Consider the following 16611-nt stretch of genomic DNA (forward strand, 5'->3'; position numbering starts at 1 on the left):
TTGTAGATTTATGTATATGATAAAAAGTCGACAGTGTGGGAGTGATCTTAGCCTGAATGGGCCCATTTATATTTGAAAGATATTTAGATTTCGATGTATGTATAGATTTCGATACTTGAATATATACTGAATACTGAACGGCGTGGGTCACTCGATAGATTAATGCTGGATGTGTGGACGAAAGCTCAAGCCGTGTTTTATTTTACCTGATTGCTCAATCGAATAAAACCGTATGTGAGTACATACTTAGCTTTAGAGAGATGGTAAGTTGAAAACTCAGTACCTAGCAGAAAACACAGTTGAAGGATTAGATGTAAGGGATGTACCTAGCAACAGTCTATATGTGGGTGGTACCTACTACGTTCGTATTTACCGATGTTCTGAGAGGTTACCCAGTAATTTACAATGAAGGTTAATTTTCTGCCCACGCGAACGGTACGATTAAAGAGCCTTCGAAAGATCTTCGTATCTGTGTTAATTAATGCTATTTAAAATTAACCATTTCCATTTTATATTTGATAAAAATAACAGTAGTACTTATGGTTAGTAAATTTTTCCTAGATACTACGGAATATGAAGACCGTTTTATGTACATATACGGTGTGTCTGCCTGATTGCACTAGATTATGGGAGCTAAACAATACTTAACAGAGGTGTAGATACTAAAATTCAAAATAACATTTTTTATATTATATCTATCATAGACGTACTAAACTAGTAGGCTGCGCGACATCCTCGCGTCTGCATACGCCACACACGATGAATCCTCCTGTGACTCTAAACTAGTAGAGCTTTTCTCTATTAATATACGTGAATTAAATGTGATGTTTACTTTTAAGGTCGTGTGATAAGAAAATACCATCTAATTTCATATCGGACAGTTACAAAATACAACAAACGAATGATCTAAAATAAAATGCAAGAAAGCATAGAAAAAAAATAACAGCAAAATAAATTCTACCACTTAGGATTACGTATCCGTATCTCGGAGAGCCATCATATAATTCAGTATTTATGCGGTGCATTGTAAAAGTGTACCTACTTACAAGGCGGATATTGTTAAACGTTTCCCCGCAAAGAGATTTCTCTCTAAACTAAAATGTCATCCGTGAAGACTACAATCCGCAGAAGTATCACAGCACTTTGTTGTTTCTCCCGAGGCTTAGTCCTTTGTTTTCTAAAACCTTCCCGAGCTCCTTTAATACTTTGTAATGGCGGTACAAATTCTGTGTGTCTTGCTCGCTGTCTGCGATGACTGAGTTGAGATGAGCTCTCGTGCCCAAGTGGGTACGTACGGTACTTAGTACATGCATTTTATGAAAATAGCGCACGCAACCTTTTGGAAAAAATGCGCGAGCTTTTAACGGCGAGACGTTTACATAGCTTTGTTGTTAGGATTTGGTACGGATTAAGATTTAAAAAGTGAAGTGATTATCTTCTAAAAGAGGGAACGAAAACAAGAACAATTTATTAATTGTTTCTATCGATTTGTGCAAATAAGAATATATTCATGAAATTTTTAAATTAATGTGGTGGTGCTTATTTTCTCTCCAAAAATACAGATGTTCAGAGGCGCTACGAACCGTGTAGCTCGTAGCGCGTAACCCGTAGCGCGTAGCCCGTAGGCTTGTCAACACGTAGCATCGTTGTCGTAGTAGGTACCGACAAGATTGCGTGTTTCCGCTACGCACGTTTGCTTCAACGAAGATCAACGAGCTACAGAACATTTAGAGGGTAATGACCTGCATTTCAGTTGACAGTTAATTTTTTTACAAAGTCAGGACGTATTACTACTGCTTAATTTTTTAAATTATACATTCAGGCTAGTATGACAACGGAAGTAAAATAGTCTTGTTTAAAATGGGTTTAAAGTTAAAAGAGGAGGATATTTTGCATTAACATTCCCCATTTGTAATGATTAACAAAGCTCCCACGATGCTGCGATGTCTCTGAAACAATTTTCAGGTTGAAGTAAATAACCTATCTTAAGTTCGCCTCCGTGATCCAGATGGGTCTTAATCCTACTATCATCGGGGATTTGTGGTAGTACCGTAATACCGGCCTAGCTACAGCTGTGCCAAACCCTTCGTTCCTACAATTCCGGCGTAACAGTGACACATGACGGCGTTCAAGTTGTTTTACTAATGACTGTAGTTCGTCGCACTGTCAGCCTTTAATAAAATTCCCATAATATGTATTTGACTATTACCTCTGATGGCTTTTCTTATACAGATTGAGGCTAAAAGCAATAAATCACAAGTAATTGTTCCGCATTATTTAAACAAGTACCTACATTGTCTATGTACTTGACATGAATAGAAAGTGTGTGTGTAGAACTAAGTACACGCTTACAACAAAGGGAGATAATAGATATCCGTCTAATTCTAACCGGCTGAAAGACTAATAAGATTTATAGGGCGGAGTAGACAGGTAGCTAGGCAGTATCTCATCCTTTGTATCCGTCCACACAAAAAGTGTAGGCAACGTTAGTCGTCGTCGGTCGCGTGCGTGCGCCGCCGGGATACTTACCGCGATACCATCTTTAATCTTCACTCTTCACACTGTTTGTTACTGAAAAAGGTTTTTTTTTCGAGAAAAATACTCGTATAAAGCTTTGAAGATAACGAAAAATACCCAGGTACTTACTTCACTAAGTAAGAAGAAACATTTCCTACATAAACCAAAGAACATTCGGAAACTAACGCCTGTTGAGGCGATTAGGTCTTAAAACACAGCTGCAATATTTACCTGATTAGAGGCAGCCTGTCCATGCTAACCTGCTTAAATATTTACACAAAGTAGCTACTTAGCGCAGCGAAGGTAAATTGTCTATTTTTCCATCGAGTGTACCTTGGGGCATAGAGTTTATACCATGTGTTTTTCTTTATCAATGCTCGTAGATACAGCGCCAACAGTGTACCGGATGAAAGCTTTATAAAAAGACTACGTACAACGCACGCCTTTGTGAACGCATTGAGCCATACATATTAATCGCTTTTATGTAGAAAAATACTACGGACGTCAGATGTGGGATGTGTATTTTAATTAAAGGTTGGATGGATACTATTTATGATGACAAGTTACAATATTACAAGTTTCACAATATAGATACACCTATCATCTATGATATCTGTTTGTATGACAGTACCTATGTATGTTTATTGTTGATTGAATCGTGCGCCAGTTTTTGTTTGGCATCTGTGTCTCAATATATTTACGCTTCGTATTTACGGTACATTCTTTTTAATAAGGGCACAGATCATTCTCTCTGGAATCCCTCAGAAGAGATAAACGAGTTTTATAGTTGTGAAACGAAAACCAGAGTCGTCATCGCACGTCTACACATACACAGATGTAGCGAGCTCATAAAAGACCCAAATTGTTCTTTTTGCGTCCCGAATGAGGCACGGAATCGAATGCCAAACAGCTTGTTTTGTTGACTTGCAAAAACAACGTGCCATGAGAATCTCTGAAACACGGAATGGATTTCGTTACTTTTGCATTTCGTCGTTCATTCGTATTGTGTATACGAGCATGTTTATTCAGAAGGATTTTTGCCTGCTCATATTTCGTTGCTCTCTAATGCGAAGCGACCTCTACGTATAAATCTAAACTCAGATTAGAGTCAATCCCTGATAATTTCAGCTGTAATAGGATAAACTGTAGATTAATCCCAAAGTCATAAATATTTACGTAGGTAGGTGATAGCTTTGGCATATTTCTAGTCATTGAAATCACTGTAATGAAAACATTTGACCTATTTTATAGTCCAAACCTATCGCATTACACATTGAAGTAAACGTGCACAAACGAATTATGTGTGTAATTGTGTAAACAAACGAATTGGTCCGCATAAACACTTCACGCTGAATCAAATAATCCGTTCTATAATAACATTACATTTGTGACATGATATGGATACGTTAGCCCGGGGCCCAGACTAGGGGCCAGGGGCCCGGGGCGCGGCGTGAAGCATGCCAGTGACATTTATCCCTATAGTTTAACAACAAAGGAGTCAGATTTGTTGCGTTATAATGTCGCTGTTCAAAGGGCCACCTTTGTTCCAAAGCCTGTTACGTATGACACGTATGGGGGCGAAAAGCTTTGATGCCGTTTTATTTTTGTTTGTACATCTAATTCACGCATTGAGACACAATTTTGCATACAAGATGCAGTTGTGTGGGTTAATTTCCCTTGGCGTTTGGATAATGGCGTTACCTATATGCTGTATGTATCTAATTGCGAAGCTGCATTGTATTTTTTAAATAATTAGATTATTATAAGCGAGCAGGTGTAACCTCGCGGGATGACGTAGCGACGATTTGTATTCGAATAATTAAGCAGGTGTATAGTTTGTATTGTGTAATTAACCATTAACTAACAACCTAAGCTACTTTTTAAACTTCATCAATAGAAGTCAAGACGATAGGAGTCAGTAGTCAGTGAATTTTAGCAATTTTCTGTTAGAACTTTCTAAATAAACTAAGTTATTACACAAAGTAATGGAACGGATGAAGTGCGAGAATCACCCGTAACTTGTCGATAGGTACGGAACGAATCGCGGAGGCAATCTAGTGAGTGTGATCTCATTTATTGGTACATGGAAGTACTACACCAACGACAGGTTGCAGTAATCGAAGCGCGGTTGAACAAATTTGAAATTTATGTAGTCTTTGTTATGGTTGAATTTCATTTATGACTATAAAGTTAAAGATTTGAGCTCTATGTGTTATTCGAAATTGTTTATTTCTAATCGGTCACTAATAGCTGCTAGAAATGTTTTTTGTTAAAACGTCCTCTTCTGTCCAGTTATTTATTTGCTGCGGGTTTACCAGGGCTTCGGCTTGAAAATCAGGAGTAGGAACGGGGTGTTTTTTAGTCAATAAGAGTCTGTCACCCCTCTCGCTTTACCCAAGGCGGGAGAAGTCATTGGATAATTTCCTCCCACTTTAAAAGAAAAAGATGATTTTGCCCCTTTAACAAATAGCTTTCACATTTAATATTATTACGAATTTCTAAATTTACAATTATGAAATAAAGGATAAGAGAGACTTTGAAAGATTAAAAAATAAACCCATTAAAGTACACGCTATCCCATGCTGCCTTACTTATATTATGATCACCGTTCATCTATAATGGTAATTTCGTTAATAAACGTGTGACGGAAATATACTACAGGGTGAAGTTTTATAAATATGACTAACACAAGTACGTACGAGTAGCGAGGCCAAGAAATGACCAACTAACATTATTGTTTATGGCTTTCGTAACGCCGTGGGCGATGTTAACCACTAAAATGATTAAGGTCAAGGTCCGCCAACTAATATACAAGGGCTGTAAAACTAGGTTTTATATGTTAGGTACTATAGGTACAGTTAACCAAGCATATTGATGCCTGTAGCCTTAACACGAGTTTGCTTTACGGTTAAAGTAATCGAAACGAAAGCGCTTTGATTGGCCGGCTCGAATAAACTAATAAACCAATCAGAACGCCGAACGTTCGTTTTGTACTAAGGGTACTGACCCAGAGCTGCGGACTACCGTGTTTAACGGGGCTCCGGCTCGAAAAGCAGGAGTAGGAACGGAACTTTTAGTCAGTAAGAGTCTGACACTCCCTCTCGCCTCGCCGAAGGCGACCGAATGATTATAAATTATTTCTCAGTTAGCTAGCTTAGAATCATCCAATACTAAAAAAAAGGCTAAGGTAAAACTGACTACAAAGTAAGGTACCACAAACAACAACATAATACAACAGCATAATAGAGCAGAAATTATCACTCATTATTTTAATTATTAAGGTAAAACTTAGGTAACTTGTCATTATAACAACCTGAAATATATAGTTATGATTACTTAGCACTCAGTGTAGGTGGTATTTCGTAGTTTTCGTTTTCTTTAGTTAGGTTTGATTAGATAGTTTTATAAAAATAACCAACGTTATTATCCGATTTTTTGTATCAAAGTACATTTAGTTAATAACATTTGGTTTGTGGTCCAAAGAAAATATGTTATTAGACTTTTACGTAGGTAGTAGGTAGGATGCCTGAATAAAATGTAAATCACTAGATATTAAGTTCGACTTCTTCCATTATCTTTCAGTTTTAAAATTCTGACATCTATACTTAAAGAATGTGATATGCGTAATGGGTAGTGGTGAGCAGATGGTAGTCGGTTCACGTTAAATGGGTCAGAGCCCATTCGTCCCCTAAAATTCGTCCCCCAGCATAAAAGTTGTAGATTCGGCCCCTATATAGGTGCCCATTGGTCTCCTGGTAGGGGACCAATTAATATTTTAATAAAAAATATTATTTTTAAGGTACCCATTCGTCCCCTCTAATAAATTTACAATATAAGTTAAAGATTCATCACCTATTCAGGTGCCTATTGGTACCCCGAGATAAAATTAGCTATATTTTACATAAGAAACGGTTAACATAGTACACTTGTGAACAGTTTATTAACGGAATTAATTTAATAAATCATAACAGATTATTAAAAAAAGAGCTATGATGAATGATAATCCGTCATGATAATAATATATAACCTGTCGATAGGCTTACGATGTAAAATTGTCTCACTACCAATGGCTTGTTAAAATAACAGGTTACGAATAGATAAGGTGTTTAAAATTGGTAAGTACTTACTCTCCAAAAAAAAAAAAAAAATCTCAGGGGACGAATGGGCCCCTCAAAAGTTGCAGGGGACCAGTGGGCACAGGGTGCGAATCTTAGGGGACGAATGGGCTCTGACCCCGTTAAATACCGACATTCGGTCAAAATGGATATGCACTGAGTCAGTGTCAAGCCCTAAATTCGTTCTTATCATCACGCCTTTTATTCCCCGAATAGGTAGGTAGAGGTGCACATTAAGGCACGTAATGCCACTGTATAATGTACACCCACTTTTCACCAATTGTGTTATAAGTCCCATGTAATAGGGGTTGAGTCTATTGCCATATACCGGGCTCAATTCCACTACTGAGAAAATTTAAAAAAGTAATATTACCCCAGTAATTCTTTGCTCGACCCAGGAACCCGAACCCAAGACCCTTTGCCCGGCAGTCGCACTTGCGACCACTCGACCAACGAGGCAGTCACGCCCTAAATTATTTTGAAAAACTGACATGAAAAAAAAAAACGTAGAACTGGTTGTGTTCGATTCCGGCACGGCACCCACGTTACTGCTATACTTGGTTAATGTTTAATTTTATTAAACATTAACCAAGTATAGCAAATGCAAATGCAAATGGACCCGGGTACGTCCTAAAACTGCGACCAGCCACCGAGGAATGGGCAGCAGCATTCTCAAAATTTATCGGTGACCTAACTGCGATCCCCAAGCCGCCTGCCAAGCGTGGGGATTATGGCAACCCCCCCTTTTCACTATGAGCGACAACAAAATTACACGGCCCCCAGTCCCCGGCAGCTCCGCTATTCCTGATCTAGGTAGCGGATCAGGTAACGGCGGAGCAGGGGTGCTAAGAATCCCCGGCAGAGAAAGCGCTACCACCCCCGACGAACTTTGGCCCTGGCAACGCACAACATCCGCACACTGCGGACTGATGAGAAGATTGTCGAGCTGGAGGAAGAATTGAGCAAAATGCGGTGGGACATCTTGGGACTATCTGAAATCCGAAGAGAGGGTCAGGATACGATAATCCTAGATTCCGGCAACTTGCTCTTCTTCCGGGAAGGAGACCGTAAATCCCAGGGTGGTGTCGGATTTCTCGTCCGCAAGTCTCTCGTCAACAACGTGTGTGAGGTCGACAGTGTGTCGAACAGGGTAGCGTACCTTATACTCAGAATATCTAACCGGTATTCGCTGAAGGTCATACAGGTATATGCGCCGACCTCGACACATTGTGACGACGAAGTAGAGGCTCTGTATGAGGAAATTTCAAAAGCCATACACTCCTCCGAAACACACTTCACCGTTGTGATGGGGGATTTCAATGCAAAGGTGGGCACACGGAATAGCGATGAGTTGAGAATAGGGCCATTTGGATATGGGCAGCGAAACCATCGGGGCCAGCGGCTGGTCGACTTTATGGAGAGGGAGAGACTCTATTTGATGAACTCCTTCTTCCAGAAGCGACCGGCCAAGAAGTGGACATGGATAAGCCCTGATGGTTCTACCAAAAATGAGATCGACTTCATCATGGCGACCGAAAGACGTATATTCAGTGATGTCTCTGTGATAGCGAAGGTGAAAACCGGTAGCGATCACCGTATTGTCAGGGGCACACTGAACATCAATGTAAAACTAGAGCGGTCACGCCTGGTGAAGTCCACGCTCCGCCCTGGACGTGCCCAGATCCAAAACCACGAGCAGTTCCAACTCCAACTGCAAAATCGCTTCCAGTGTCTAGCTGATTGTGGAAACGTGGACGAGATAAATAATGGGTTGGTGGAAACTGTCCGAGCAGTGGGGTCAGACTTCTTCAAGACCCCCGCCGAAACAGGCCCCAAAAGCTCTCCGACGGAACCTTAAAACTTCTTAAGGATCGTAGCGAGATGAGGCTGCAGTCTTCAGACGATATGTCTGAATACGGCAAGCTCAATAGACGAATCTCGAAATACATGCGACGTGACCTGCGGGCCTATAACGCCGCAAGAGTCAGAGACTTAATTGAGCGAAACAAGGGCTCAAAAGTCTTCGCAAAGAATTCGTCTGTTGGGCAAAGCCAAATGACGAGGCTGAAGACCGAGGATGGCAGCGTCATCTCGTCGAAGTCCGAGATCCTCGGAGAGCTCGAGAGGTTTTACGGACAGTTATACACCTCAACACGGCAACCCATCGTCGGTACAGCTCGGGACCCAAGAGCTAAACTGACGCGGCACTACACTGAGGATATCCCAGACATCAGCCTGTACGAGATTAGGATGGCTCTCAAACAGCTTAAAAACAACAAGGCGCCGGGCGATGACGGAATCACGTCGGAACTTCTGCGAGCGGGTGGAAAACCGATACTTTTAGTCCTCCAGAAGCTATTCAATTCCGTCATACTCGAGGGAACCACGCCGGCAGCATGGCAACGGAGTGTGGTGGTTCTGTTCTTTAAAAAAGGCGACAACTGTCTGCTAAAGAACTACAGACCTATCTCACTTCTGAGCCATGTGTATAAGCTGTTTTCGAGGGTCATCACGAACCGTCTCGAACGCAGGCTTGATGACTTCCAGCCTCCCGAACAAGCCGGATTCCGAAAAGGTTTCAGTACCATAGACCACATTCATACGCTGCGGCAGGTTATACAGAAGACCGAGGAGTATAACTTGCCACTATGCTTGGCGTTTGTGGACTATGAGAAAGCCTTCGATTCAATCGAAACCTGGGCGGTGCTGCAGTCTCTCCAGCGGTGCCACATCGACTATAGATACATCGAGGTTTTGAAGTGTTTGTATAACAACGCCACCATGCGCATCCGACTCCAGGAAGAGACTACGAGGCCAATCCAGCTGCGGAAGGGCGTGAGACAGGGAGACGTTATATCTCCGAAACTGTTCACGAACGCACTGGAGGACGTTTTTAAGCTCTTGGACTGGAGCGGACGCGGCATCAACATTAATGGCGAATACATCACTCATCTCCGTTTCGCCGATGACATAGTCGTAGTGGCAGAGTCGCTGGAAGGGCTGAACACCATGCTCAGCGACCTCAATACCGTTTCCCAACAGGTGGGCCTTAAAATGAACATGGACAAGACGAAAATCATGTCAAATGTCCATGTTGCACCTATACCGGTTGTCGTTGGGAACGATATACTCGAAGTTGTAGACCACTACACATACCTGGGTCAGATCATCCAGCTAGGTAGGTCCAACTTCGAGAAAGAGGTCGCTCGAAGAATCCAACTCGGATGGGCAGCATTTGGGAAGTTGCATGAAGTCTTCTCGTCAAAAATCCCGCAGTGTCTGAAGACCAGGATGTACAACCAGTGTGTGTTGCCAGTGATGACGTACGGTACCGAGACATGGTCCCTAACTGCTGGCCTTTTAGAAAGGCTCAGAGTCGAGCGACTCTGAGTCTCAGCAAGCTATGGCGAGAACTATGCTCGGAGTATCTTTGCGCGACAAAATCCGAAATATGGAAATTCGCCAAAGAACAAGAGTTACAGACATAGCTCTCAAAATATGCAGGCTGAAGTGGCAATGGGCAGGCCACGTCGCTCGGAGGACTGATGGCCGCTGGGCCAGGAAGGTGACTGAGTGGCGACCGCGAACCGGAAGACGCAGCGTGGGCAGACCTCCCACTAGGTGGACCGACGACATCGTCAGAGTGGCGGGGAGCCAGTGGATGCAGGTGGCGGCTTGTCGTTCTACGTGGAGGACCAAGGGGAGGCCTTTGTTCAGCAGTGGACGTCTCTCGGCTGATGATGATGATGATGATGATGTTTAATTTTATTGTCGCTGTATAACTTCAGTGTGGGAGCGTCATTCCAATTCTTTCGCATAAAATTCCCAAACTTTATTTCTAATTTAGCGAAAACTTCATGCAGAAAATCGGGACTTGGGAAAATCGAGGATCGGTATTTGTTCTCCTCTCATAAAAAGTAGTATTTGTTTTCACAATTTCGGTAACTCTTCACAATCGTAAAAGAGTTTTTTACAACTCGGTAATTTCGTGTTTGCTATCATTCATAGCAATCTCAAAACTTTTAATATAAATGTTGGATTGGAAACCAGAATTGAGTGTGGGAAGTTAAATTTTAAGTAGTTAGGTTAGGTAGGTATATTATAGATATCCAGTAAGTCGAATTACCATAAATAATTCTCTTTGGATACTGTATCCTGAAGATCCTCGTCGATAATTCAAGGTTTGAATAATTCAGTAGTCGTTTTAGGATAATTCCCAAATTGAAGGTTTCACGGTTACGCGTCGGCTTTAATGAAGTAAAGTTTTTCCTTCCATTCTTTCTCGTATTCCAGAACGTTCGCGTCGGGTGTTTCTATCTTGTCCAATTGAAAGCGAATGTCGGGAAGCCGGATACAACGAGCTCGTAGCTAAAAGGATTGTCAACTTTTAAACGCACACAAGTCCGCTTCGAGGTACTTCGAACGACTTGAAGAGATCTACGAGAGCAAATACGAGTGCATGTGACATTAATGGCCATCGGCTCTTAATTCTTGTATTATAATCGTTTCTAAGAAATCTGTATTTCAGGTCCTTAACGACTGTAGTAGGTATCCATGGCCAGCAAAGACCTGACAATGAATATTCACTTGAATAACCACGTCAATATCGATTTCCGTCCGTAGACGACGATGAGCTCAGAATTTAGATTGAAAAGACTTTAAATTAAATGTAAAGGAAAAATTATGTCGTCGACGAGAGATCTAATTAAAAGCGTAAAAGGTTTTGTGTTCCTCAGAAAAAAAAGACAAAAAGACTACAAAGGTTGACGTCAATAGCGATTTGATAAAAGTATTAAATTTCAGTTACTTTTTATCTTTCCCTTTCGATCTTGATTTAACGTCCTTTGAGGTCATTACTGAGGCTCACCGGAATGGCTTCGCTTAATGAAGTCGTGAAAGAAAATTGAGTTTAGTTAAAGGGGCGAATTTAATTCGATTTCAAACTTTTTGAATGAATGTCGCAGTTTAAGAACGCCGGCATCATGAAACCCGCAAAATAAGATGGAAGCGAAAAATGGAACTCTGACTTTCGTGGTTAATTAAAATAAATTATTCACTCGCCCCTTAAATAGATTGCTCGGCGTCTCCATCACAAATCGTTTCAAGTTAATTTGTGATTCCGGAGAAGACATCTAATGATACTGATTAAGTAATAATTATAACAACGATCTCCGTAACCTGAAGTGTGAATAACGCTTTCGTGGTTTCTCAAACCCCAGCCAGCATGAAAACTTAATGGATTTGCTTTTACCGGGTGGAGTCGATTTGTTAAAAATGTTTTCACGTATATTTCTATACGAAGGGTGTGCTCACACTCGCATTGAGTTTTCCCTCAAACAAGTCATTTACAAATGCGACTTAACGAGTAAGCAGCACGTCTGAAGTTGCCAGTGGCACGCGAACTTCCGACATTTTAACTAGCACAAAGCTGTTAAGCCCGCATTGATTTTATAAGCGGGAACTCCGAGCCGTGTAGTCGAAGCCTTCAACTTAACCCGATGGCTCACCTTCCAAGAATGCAGACACTTCACAAAACTTAGATAGCCTAACGAAAGTAGTTTGAAGGAAGCACTTTCTTTCTGCGTCACTATCTCCGATACATTACAACTTCCTTTACAGCCCCATTGATTGTAGCCGCCATTTTGTTCCACCAATAAGCCTTTGTTGTTGTCAGGTTTTCAACGAACTTTTATTTCGAATATAGAATGTGCGTTAAGAGCTAACAAGCAAAATTCTTTGGAAACTTTCAACCAAATTAAATAAGCCAAGGAAGTTTGTGTTTGCGAAACTCATTGAAATTTCAAAAAACTTTACTTCTTTAATACTCGGGCCGAATATTTTTTTCCGCTCTCAGTGTTCATAAGGAAAGAAATCCTTTATAATGTTGAATGTTGAATACAGTTAGATATACGTACTTCGCCGTACATTTGTGTGTGTTAAGGCATTGTATGTTCACCAACATGTAAGGTTTCTGTGACAGAGGATTTAAACTTTAGCAACACATTGTAATTTAGTGTATATGTGGATAATCACGTTGTTTTAATTTTCATTCGAAATGGTATTTGTAAACGTTAAGCTTTTTGTGTAAGCGGGATTACGAATAAATTTAACATCGTGTATAACATAGGCTATTAATTTAGGTACTCATTTTATTGTAAAGTCGTGCGGAATTCTTGGGCTGGGTTACTAGCGTAGTTTTATGTTGAGCTCGTAAAGTAAAAAGCATGTAGGAAATATGTGTACAATGTGGACAAAGTAGAGGGTAACGTGATTAAAATTATTATAAAACAAATTAATTTGAAAGACTAGACTGTTCTTCATTAATTCGCTGAGCAGCGCAAACTGATCCAACGTAACAAGTTTTAACAATGCGCTTCCAGAGTTTAGCTGTGCATCTCCTGTCGCGAAATGTTACACAACTTTGTGAATTGTTATTTTTAGTTGATACAAACTTATACCTATGACAGACTCTACTTGAATAGAATACAACAAAAATAGAATTGTAAATAGGCTGGTAGACAACGTGAACCTGGTTATATTTTGTTTTTAATAAGTCTGAGTATGTACATATTTTTATCTTGATTTCTTATTTACCTACTAGCTTCTGCCAGAGGCTTCGCCCTCGTTCCTGTGGGGCAAAAAGTAGCCTAACAAAAGTGTTATTCTAGACCATTATCTACCCCTGTTCCAAATTTCATTCCGATCCCTTTAGCCGTTTTGACGTGATTGAGTAACAAACATATACACAAACTCACAAACTTTCGCATTTATAATATTAGTAAGATTGTTCGAAGCAATTAATGAGGTGCGTTTACAATAAAGAGCTATTGACCAGCTTGCGATAAAAGTTTTAATGTTGCAATGTCAATAAAGATGATTATGTAGAATCACTAATTAAATAAGTCTAATTCAAATGACCAAGTCTCTCTAACGCATGTGTTGTTAGGACAAGGATATATTTTAAGTTCCCTCTAATACATGTTTTATAAGGCAAGGATACATGTTACTAAAATACGCCTATTACCTATATAGGTACATATATTTTTTGCAAACAGTTAAAATACCTAGCAACACAGTGTACAAATAACATGTGGGCGTTAATTTGAGTTTTGTTCCCAAGTTTTGCATGTTTCAGACGATCGCGATCGTTAGGGCTATATCGTGGGCGTATCACAACGCTGCCCTTTTTCAATGCCACGCTCCCGTTCAACGAGATATAATGTTTTATCAAACCAGACTTCTCCAGGAACTTTAATGTCGGACCTTATTTGAAAATTAAACAGTTGGCTACAGACCTACTTTCAAACAATAACAAATTGATTTTAACTTCCTTGTAATGCTCATTTAATTTTAAATAAGTGATGATTTATACGTTTACTGTTTTGTAGGAAATTCATTTTGTGTTGGTTTAATATTGTACCAGTTTTAAGTCTAGATAAATAGCAAAACAGTTTTTATCTAGTCGGCTAAATCGCATGCGTTTTGGTTCTTAGATATGTCGAACGACTAATATATAAAGTGGTAAATTTAGAAAACAAACGTCAGAGAAAAGTTATCAGGAACAGTAGAAAATAAAAAAGTGTATCGAAAGCGATTCGGTGTAGCCTGTTTAATATGTAATGATAGGTTTGGACAAAGAGTAGGCAATGAGGGTGGATATTGCTTAAAAGCTTGCTCGGTGGTGCACTACGAAACAGGTGGCTGCGGTGTCCTTGTGAGCTATAAACTGTGTTCTATGCGCTTCTGCAATGGACACATTTTACTCTCTTTATCGTCTGATAAAGTCCGACAGTCCTTTGTTCTCTTGGCTGTTCTTGAAAATTTAAAAGCGGTCCTTGCAGTAAATTCGCGTTCAACGCGCAGCCTCCGACCGAGATACCAACTGATGAATAAATTATTTTAACATTCATGTATAAGTAAATACCTAAATACACATACGGCTACGTAGGAATACATTAACGGGGATTAAATAAAATGTTACAATTTAACATTTTAGAAATAGAGACTAAGTGATTTGTAACAAGCAATTATTTTGCTAAACATTGTAAACGTTACAGAATGTTATGTCTAGCCAGAATAAGAACACATTGAGTACGATCAATAACAAAGTAAGCTTTAAAAAAGTAAATATTTTTCGTTCTAACTTTAGCTCTGCTATACCATATACATAAACAAATGTCAAATAACACTGATTTTAATTTTCCGTACAATCTAATACAATTTAATAAAATGAGTTATTATAAAAAAAAACACAATAAAGTACAAATGCTGCCTACACGACAACAAATCCGTAACATGACAAGTAGTTTTGTAGCCTGCGGTTACTCGCATTAGCTTTAGAGTCCACTATACAAAGCAGCCAACTCATGCGAATGATGACATCTTGTATGTAAGGATTCTCAGGGTATCTAAGAGCCAATCAGCTAACTCCTACATACATTACACACTTCGGAGCTTAACATACTCTCCAAGTTTAGAGGATTTAGGTCCCTCGTCCAAATGTCTGTTGAACTAATCGTGGCTTAGTTAGCTCGTGGATTCGAATAATCGAGGCTATCGACTGTCCCGCATATTCATAGGTAAATCGGTTAGAGCAAAAATGTTTGCATATGGAACAGCAATCGTATTTGTACGTCAGAGGTTTTATGTCAGTTTAATCCCAGTAAAAAAGCTCGGTGAGAGATCTCCGCAGCTCTGTGTGTCGGTGTCTGTCCAATAGAAAGGATGATAAGGACCAATACTCTCGGCGGGCCAGTCTGCTGTGTTGTACTTAGCTTATGTTAGGTCACGCCCGATACTCTATTAGCTTTCCAACTTTTTACCGCCTTTGTTGTGGTCACTTTACTTTAAGCAGTCTTATATACTTTGAGATTTTAGCACTGTTTTAGCAGACTAACTTTATGATGATAAAATTTGTTTTTTGTTAAAAGACTGGTCTTTAGTGTTGGTAAACGAATTTTATCTTTACCGTATTTTTAATTGGCCCTATAGTTAAATGTGCCACCATGGAATGAAGGTTGAGTAGTGAGCTCTGATTTGGTAAATATACAGGGACTTAACCATCCGACCGTACGTTAGTGCCGTCCGGCTGGATGCCGTAACATAAACTAAATATGTTTCCGCCTTAAACCCATAATACAAGTCGTATTTACCTGCGGCCATCTTTATTTCTTCACTTGGAAGAATATTTACGTTGGTTGAAGCCGGCTTTCATGTTTATTTATAGTTAAATCCAATATTATATTAAAGCTGGTTCCAAACTTAGTGTAAACGGTATGGTACAATTATTTTTCGTGGTATTTGTTATAACTTTGGACATTAGCATAATTAATTGAGTAAATATTAATCTACATTCGGTATGTAATAATGAAGTCAGAATATTTTAGTGAAATTCCGAAATAACTACAATTAGTTTATACTAATAATCGGAAATGTATGCTCTCGTCATACATATCTAAACCAGATCTGCATAATAATGCCGTTGACATTAAAATGTAGAACCGACTAACTGCGTTGATAATTCAAATTTAATCAATGGGCTTTAGCTAATCAGCTGAAACTAGTTTATGGCGCTTGTACAATATTATTAGTAGAATTTTATGCTAAATATCACGTTACCTATCTAGGCAATATGTGTGTGAAATGTAATACAGTTTACATGATACCATTATTCGTAGATCAGTTTGATATACTATATAAATAGTTGGAAATATGATATTTATATGTTCAAACTGCGGTCGGCTGTTAGAGGATCGTATATTTCCAATCAATAATCAATAATATCGATGATAGCGTTGTGCCCAGCGCCTTGCCCCGTCCGACCCGTCTTGCACTATAAAGAGGGATTAAAATTGCAGCGATGCAGCTGGCCCGGTCGACAGCTTAGCATAGGGCTGCTAGTTCTCAAAAACTAACAAATATGTCATAGGATCATCTAATTGATTTATTTTTTTTACCTACTAAAATTGTAGACATAAAT

This window comes from Spodoptera frugiperda, chromosome 20, assembly GCF_023101765.2.
Source record: "Spodoptera frugiperda isolate SF20-4 chromosome 20, AGI-APGP_CSIRO_Sfru_2.0, whole genome shotgun sequence".
Lineage (NCBI taxonomy): Eukaryota > Metazoa > Arthropoda > Insecta > Lepidoptera > Noctuidae > Spodoptera > Spodoptera frugiperda.